Below are 8,637 nucleotides of genomic sequence, written 5' to 3'. Positions count from 1 at the left end.
TGAATGCCCTGGTCTTGGAGTTTCCAGCCCACTGGCGCATGCACATTCTGGCTTGGGCACTCGGTGTCGAAAAGGTTTGCCATCACTGCTATAGAAAGACTAAAACTTTATTTTATTATAATAGTCACAGTAACAAAATCTTATGAGCCTCATTGTAGTGTATGTTTCTTTACATCCCGGTAAACCAGGGAGGTGTTTACATGAACCTCTCCAGATTATTACCTTCCTTCCCAGGATTTAAAGAATATTTTTAACTTACTTTATCTGGATGAATATCTTGCCTATTCCTGGCAATGTCACCTCCCTTGTTCTACAAGAACAGGTGGCTGTCCCTCACATAACCTTGTTCTATGCCATGTGGAGTTTTGTAGGTAATAAGCAGCACCTTCAATTACACCTTGAAAATGACTGTAAATCCATGCAGCTTAAAGCAAGGAAGGAGATGTTCGTAAGAACCTGTGATTTTGCATTCTGGGCTAATTGTTGCCCTTCAAGGACACTCTACACAAGACACATTTCCCTAGCACAATTGGGAGGTGACTAAGAAGCGAAAAAGCACGAGCAGGGCCTCACAATCTACTAATTATTGATATGCTACTTAAATTTCAAAGAGATGAAATGTTTCAGTGCAATATACCAAGCCTTAATTGGAAGCTTCTGATAAAATTTTAAACACCTTCACCTCCTTGTTTTATTAAGGTTTGAGTTGGTAAGATGAACTATGCTGCAAAAGCCTCACTACCTTTCGCTAACTTTCTTGCTTAGTAGACTCATGACCTTTGCAGAGTGGAACCACTCCTCATCTTGATGTTTGTCTTCATGCTATCCGAGGGAATTTGTCTAAAAATATTCCCTTCATTGGAAAAACATCCTCTAATGATTATGTTATTCTAATGAAGTGATTAGGTCTTCTTATCCCTGCTGTGGATGCTATTAAACCTAGTACAAATGTTTAGCCTGCTGGGGCTACTCTCTAGGCGAAACTCAAATGACCCTCTTGCGAGTCTAACTATTATTTGACTTTCTTTGCCCTTGGTAATTTCTCAGCTATTGGGAAAAGTATGCCTGCACTGCACAAGATCCACTAGAACAAACACAGCTCAATAGAAGAGAATATTTGTAGCTCAGAGTTGAACTGTGAATTCTTGGTGCTCACTTGTTTTCATGCAGACATTTCATTACCCAACCAGGTAACATCACCAGTGGAGTTTCCTCTCTGTTTATATACAAGTGGGCTTGCTGCTTGTTGGTAAGAGTGTTCTTGGGCTTTTGGTTACTGGGTAGGTAGATTCCTTGATTTGATTATAGTTTACTGCTTAGAGTTAATTTCTAGTTATCAGGTTGATTTCTGAAAGAAGTTTTGATATTTTACCTTCTTGATTGTCTCTTTTGAATGGTGTGCAGACGTTGTTTATCTACATGTGTCTGTTGATGGCTGAGTTGTCGGTGCACTAGGCTTCCAAGAATTCTCTAGTGTTTTAGACTTTTAGAGGTTGGTGTAGGATGCTCACCATCTCCCAGTTGAAACTATGGAGAAGTTTGACTATGTATTGTGCAATCGATTTTCATCATGTATTCTGACTGCTAGTTGGTGTTCATGGATGTACTCTGATTGTCTTCTCCCTGTTTGTGCCAAACAGTGACTCTTGGGCACCTTAAACTGTAGAGATTGTACTCACAAAAAAGTACTCTCTTTTTTTCTAAAGCTACTGGGTTTTGCAGGACAGGTCATTTTTATATAAACAGAGAGCAACCATACCCCCTTATAGTGCTAATGATGTTATCAAGTTGGGTAATGAAACATCTGCAAGAAAACAACCAAGCCCAGAGAGCATCAAACACCCCACATATATAGTTTACCTACTTGGGGTACAAGGGTTATATTGTTTTTCTAATTGCTAAGTGATGCATATTAAGAATATGTGCTACAGTAAGTACCGAATGGGCCCCAATAAGCAACTGGTGTGATATTTCATAGCTCACAAGTGTGCAGGGCTAGTCTGCAAGCTGCATTTTATTCCCTCTCTTAGTATGACATTCATTGCAGATTATTTTTGAATGTACTTTGTGGAATGAGTCATTCCCTCAAAAGTCATTGACATAATTTAGAAGACTCTAATTGTGAATAGAGAGGATGTTATAGAAGAAATTAAGTAATAGGTTTCCAAAATGTTACTGAAAAGAAAATTGTTCAAAATTAGTTCAAAAATAACTAATCAAAAGTTCAAAATAATGTGTGTGTGTGTGTGTGTGTGTGTGTGTGTGTATCAGAGGTGGATTGCTGCCAATTCGGTTCAGATTGGCCAAACCAGTACTAGCGGTGGTGGGAGGCTCTGCCCACCTGCCTCGATGTTTCTGCGCATGCACAGAAGTGTCACATCCGGGAGCGCACCTGGGAGCATGCCCAAACCAGTAGTGAAAAAATTAGCACCTCTGGTATATATATCTACTGTATGTGTGTGTGTGTATATACATATACAGTATCCCTGTCTTCTTGAAAATTATGTCTTTGTTTTTACAGATAAATGCCCAGTACATATAAAAATAATAAAAAAGATTTTGCTGCTGCCAAAAACCTTTAGAAGAAGCAAAATAAAATACCTTCTCTACAAAAAACCGTAAATCAAATTACAGGCTACGATGATAATCTTTTAAACTCCTTGTAGTTTATGGAAGACAGAGAAAAAAAACACTTCTTATTTGAAAAATTGGCAACTTTCTCTGATCTCTCACCAGTAAATGGATACTGGAGAAAAGAGTTATTTTGCCATGTTATAAGACTGATTAGCTGCTATCTCTTTTATAGTTTCCTTTGAAAAATTCTTGGTAACTAAGAGGTAAATTACAGTAAATTGAAAGGACCTTACTCTCAGGTAACTGCATCTAGAACTGTAACTGTGGTTACTCAGTTACAGATTTCAACAAAATTCTTTGTACTTATTCAGCTATTACACTGCACTTGCTGGGGCTTAAGTCTGGTAAATTTAGAATTTCAGTCTTCAAAAGTGGTTATTTGTGAGAGTAGACATGCATACAATAGTGTAGTATTTAAGGGCTCCTTAATCATGGAAACACGTTGGATAACTTTGGGTCAGTTACTCACTGCCAGTCTGACCTATTTCATAGGATTATTATGAGGTTATGAGGAAGAAACATTCATGTATAAACTGTAATATTATACACCTGAAATGAAACAAATAAATAAAATACAGAAAGGTTAAATACTTTCTTCTCTAGATTTCTCCAGAAAATAAACAGATATCTTTCCTTCTGACTTCACCTCTTTTTAAGCCAAAGGTCTCCTTGCTTTGTTTAAAAGATATCTACCTGCAAATATTGGAATAGTAAAAGCTACCGAACAATGTTACGCTAGATAAATAATGATTCAGCTTGGAATAAGGCAGCTTAATGGGATTTTTCTCTTTTCTTTTTTAAAGGGACTGGCCCTTTCTTGGCTGTGCATGAAATGGCAGATGTAGTTCAGCTGAGAGACTGGAGCATGGCCACATCAAATCTGTAATACTGTGTTGGGTCTGGAGCATGGCCAAGAAAAACTCTGGATAGTCATAACAATACAAAAAGACGCTAAGACCCTAGAAAGTGTGCAGAGAAGATGATTACAAGACTAGAGGTTAAATCATACAATGAATGGTTGAGGGAGCCAAGTATGTCTATCTTATTTGAAGACAGGATTAGCGGGGGGGGGATACAAGAGCAGTCTTCCATTACTACTGAGTTGCTGACAAAGACAAAGGGTGTCAACCTATTTCAAAGCACTTGTGGGCAGGACAAGAAGTAACAATGGAAGATCATTAAACAGAGATCCAACCTACAAGTAAGGAGACATTTCCTGGCAGTGAGAACAATTAATCAGTGGAGCAAGTTGGTTCCAGAAATCGTGAGTGCTCCATCACTGTAAGCCGTCAAGACAAAATTGGGCAATCATAGGATGGATAAGGTCTCCTGCCTTGGGCAGCGGTTGGACAAGGAGACCTCTGAGGTCCCTTCTGTGTTTCTATGTCCTGGGTTCCATAATGTTCTATGTTCAGATACTTCTGATATGATCTGTCCTCCTCAAAATGACTTGCCTTCTATTGAGCATTTCTATCCATTATATTTAGCGATGTGGTGGCTCAGTGGCTAAGATGCTGAGTTTATAGATCAGAAAGTCAGCAGTTCGGCAGGTTGATCCCTAGCGCCACGTAATGGAGTGAGCTCCCGTTACTTGTCTCAGCTTCTGCCAACCTAGCAGTTCGAAAGCATGTAAAAAATGCAAGTAGAAAAATAGGGATCACACTTTGGTGGGAAGGTAACAGTGTTCTGTGCGCCTTTTACATTTAGTCATGCTGGCCACATGACCATGGAGATGTCTTCAGACGGTGCTGGCTCTTCAGCTTTGAAATGGAGATGAGCACTGTCCCTAGAGTCAGGAACGACTAGGATATATATGCGTGGGGAACCTTTACCCATTACATAAATAAATCAAGTCACACAATGATCTTTTCACTATACAAATAAGTCCTATAGGGATGAATAAATTCCATAAGTATCACCTGCAGTTTAATGCATTGGTAGAACAAAAGTAACAAACCTTAATCAGCCATACTTTTTGCTGTATCCCTGGAAATAGAAACGAATCCTGCTACAAGTATTCTGAATTGAGGATAAGGGAAATTACTAAATGACCTTCATTAACCAACCAATATCAGATCTGGAGATGAGATGAATTCCCAATGGGATGTTATGAGAGCCTCCTGCTCCTCTGTTTTTCTCCGATCGTTTCCACATTTCATTTGCACCATCTGGAAACACAGCATGTCTCCTGTTTGCCAATCCCAATGCTGTAAAAGGAAGAGGGAGAAGGGTATATTTTAAAGCAGACCTACCTTCTCCCAGCTCACTGTAGGAACCATCAGCTGGGAAGCAATTTATTATCTTGATGGTTCCTACAGTATGTTTCCTGCCAAGGCCAACAGAAAAGAAATCAAGCGGGATTCAGACATCACCGTCCTCACCCAAATAGCAATCACAGAAGTGTGTTTGAAATTATAAGGCTTTAATAAGAGCTCAATTGCTTTAGACTGCATCAGGATCACCGAGTCAGGCTAGAAACTCTTTGGGGAAAAGAAACCCTCAACAGATTAAATTGACTAAACTGCCTTTTAATTTTGGCCGGTGAAGAGAGTGAAATTGGGAAAGGGCAACGAAGGAATGGAGAAAATTGAGACTTGACATGAACAGATGCAAGTCTAATAAAGTTGACAAAATTAGGAGTCACTTCCACCAGTTTGGCCTCTTCTTTTTGCAAGAAATGATTACGCATGCCATCGAGCAAGATGTAAATGCCAATATTTGTTGCTGAATGCATGCAAAGCATCTCTGGCTGGGGTTTAAAGAGAGTGACTTGAACCAGTCAATGCGCCCCAAAGGAATCTGTTAATGCTGATGCTGAAGTTCAGTCCTTGTAAATTACCCTGTAGAAAAAGAGAAAACAAAAGACAAAGACCAAGGTGAAGATGGCCATTGGGCTAGAACAAAATTCACACATGAGATGGCAGGTGGAAAGACCTCTATATGGGTCATAGTCTAGAACAGGGATGTCAAACTCCAAGCAGGGTGGTTAGATCTGACTTGTGGGGCTTCCCCGGAAACAGCAAAGGACTAGCTCGTGGTTCCTCTGCCAGCAAAAACAGAGCTCCTGAGGGCCACATACATCCCTCCAGAGCTCTCTTTTCACTAGCAGAGGTTTGCAGGAGGCTGTCGCAGCCGAAAACGGAACTTGGGATCCTGTTTTCGCTAGCAGAATGCAGAATGCTCAGGCCACCACAGGTGTCCCCGACACCAGTGATGTTGAGCTGGCCACGCCCACCGTGGCCATGTCCCCTCCCCCCAAGGTCAAACAGAACCCTGATGCAGCCCTTAATGAAATTCAGACCCTGGTCTAGAATATGTGTTCTTCTTCAGAGGTTCAATACAGTCCTCAACTTACAACAGTTCATTTAGTGACAACGGCACAAAAAAAGTGACTTAGGACCATTTTTCACACTTGCGACCATCGCAGCATCCGCGTGGTCATGTAATCAAAATTCAGGCACTTGGCAACTGACTCACATTTATGATGAGTGTGTTCTAGGATCATGTGATTCCCTTTTTGTACCCTTCTGACAAGCAAAGTCAATATGGAAGCCAGGTTCACTTAACAGCCGTGTTATCAAACCAACAGTGTCAGTCCTACAGCCGGTTCCTTTTAGGATCTTTGGCCTGCCACACTCTCTCTGTTTCTTTACTATGCTCTTCCATTAGTGGGGTAATTGGGAGTGGGAATAGCAAGGAGTAGAATTGTAGAATGTGTTGTTGTCAAAATAAAACATTCCTTTCTAGAAGCCCAAGGTCATTCTTTGTCTCCGCATCTCTGCACCTGACTGGAACTAGATGGGTGGAAATGCCAGCGCGGAAGAGGAAGATTGGACCATGTGATGGACTTGTGGGTATGGGGCAAGATATTGAACTTTCAACTGGGTGGGAAACCCAGGAAGCTTTCAGATTCGGGTTTCCCACAGATGTACCAACATGTCTCTCTTATTAAATTGGAACTCTGAGTAAAAACTCTGCCTTGGACTCTGATTTAATTCTTGATGATATTTGGAACGCTGAAAAACAGCTTCAGAGATTCACTTAAGAAATGTGGCAAGAAAGATCGTAAAATGGAGCAAAATTCACTTAACAAATGTATGATAAATGTTGGGGCCCATTGTGGTCGCAAGTCAAGGATTCTCTGTAATATGTCACATTTCCTCTTAATGGTGTTGTCAGGTAAATTAAAATTTTAATTTCCATCAGTTCAAATTAATATCATCCTATAGGTCTGGAAGATAATGGGAAGGAGCCTAATGATCCAAAATTAGGCTGGGAAAAAAGACATACCAAATCTGAGTCTGTTTACCCTTCTTGCTGATGATGGACATACCCGGTGAATATATCCACATATCATGAAATCTTACTTGTTAAACAACATATTGTTTCCTTTCCATATATTGGAAGGGTAGTCGGTATATCATATCTTCTATTTGTTTAGAAAGAAAAGCAACTTGGGAACTGAGAAACTCATGAGTGTATTTCTCACAACATATGGCATTGATTTTTAAAAATATTTAAAAATATTTAAAATAATATTTTAAAATATTATTCCAAAATGAAGATTTGCCTCTCTCCCGTACACAGCATGGCTAAGCTAGTTTAGTAATGTTAATTTTGTAAAATTACAAATTGCCCAATGGAAGTAATAGGTGTCCTGGGTGTGTCTTTACTTTCCGTTAAACAAATTTTTGTCACTTTGTCATTTTCCTCATGGCCTGCATGTCTCATCATGGAAAGTCCCCAGTGAAAAGAGTTCTCTTTATCATATCATCAAGATTTAAATATGGAAGGTCCAAATGCTTCATATTGCCAATGAATTCAAAAAGATGCTTACGTTAATCTATCTTTTGCTTGGCACTTAACTAAATGAGGGTGTCAGCGTTCCAAATATCATGCAGAATTAAATCAGAATCAAAGACAAACCTTCCTTAAAGTTCCAATTTAATAAGATAGACATGTTGGCATTGTGCTATGAAATCCCAAATCTGATTTGCTTCCTGGAATTCCACCTAGTTGAAAGTTCATGATCTTATCCCCACACCCACAAATCCATCACATGTTCCAATCATCATCTTCCACGCTGGCATCTACACCCCTCTGCTTCCGGTCAGGTGTCGAGGTGCGGAGACAAAAGATGACCTTGAGCTTCTATAAAAGAATGTCAACAATACATTCCACAATCCTACTCCTTTCTATTCCCCCCTCCCAACTACTACACTATTGAAACAGCATAGAAAATTATAAGAAAGTGTGGCAGGCCAAAGATCCTAAAAAGAACATAACTACAGGCCTGACAGAGGGTCAAATTGAATGAGATTTGAAAGAACACAGAACCAAGGGTGGGATTCAGCCGGTTTGAATCACTTCATGTGAACTGGATGCTAATTTTACATCTGGTTCACCAAAGCGGTAGTTGCAAGGACTGGCTGGTCCTGTCCACCCCTCACCTCCCAAGAGTCTCCACAAGGCCCATTTTGTATGCCAGGTAAGCGCAGGGCCCACACAGAGGTTCTGGGAGGGCGAAAAACAGGCATCCTGGAAGTTCCGGAAACGGGTCCATTTCCAGCCTCCAGAGGATCTCCGGAGCCTGGGAGAGGCTGTTTTCACCCTCCAGGAAGCTCGAGGAAAGCCTCCAGAGCCTGGGGAAAGCTTATTCCATGCCGTTTCACGCACCAGAACAAAAGAATTGTGTTGCAGGTAAAATGCCTTTTTGGCTTTCGTGTCTCACAGAGGAAATACCAAAATAATTGTAGAATATTAACTTTGAGTGAGCATCTTTTACCTACTTCATTGGAGTTCTCTGAATGAGTGGTGCAGTGGCCTAGAGGTGGAGCTCTTGTCTCATAATCAGGAGGCTGTGAGTTCAATCCTAGGTAGAAGCAGATATTTGTCTCTCTGGGCACAATGACTAAATATCAATTTGATGTGAACTCTACAGTGGCGACAGGAATGGCATCCAGCCAGTAAACACTCAGCTCCATTCAGTTGCCCCGACTCCAC

Source organism: Natrix helvetica, assembly GCF_964273705.1.
Source record: "Natrix helvetica genome assembly, chromosome: 5".
Classification (NCBI taxonomy): domain Eukaryota; kingdom Metazoa; phylum Chordata; class Lepidosauria; order Squamata; family Natricidae; genus Natrix; species Natrix helvetica.
This window is presented reverse-complemented; position numbering follows the sequence as displayed.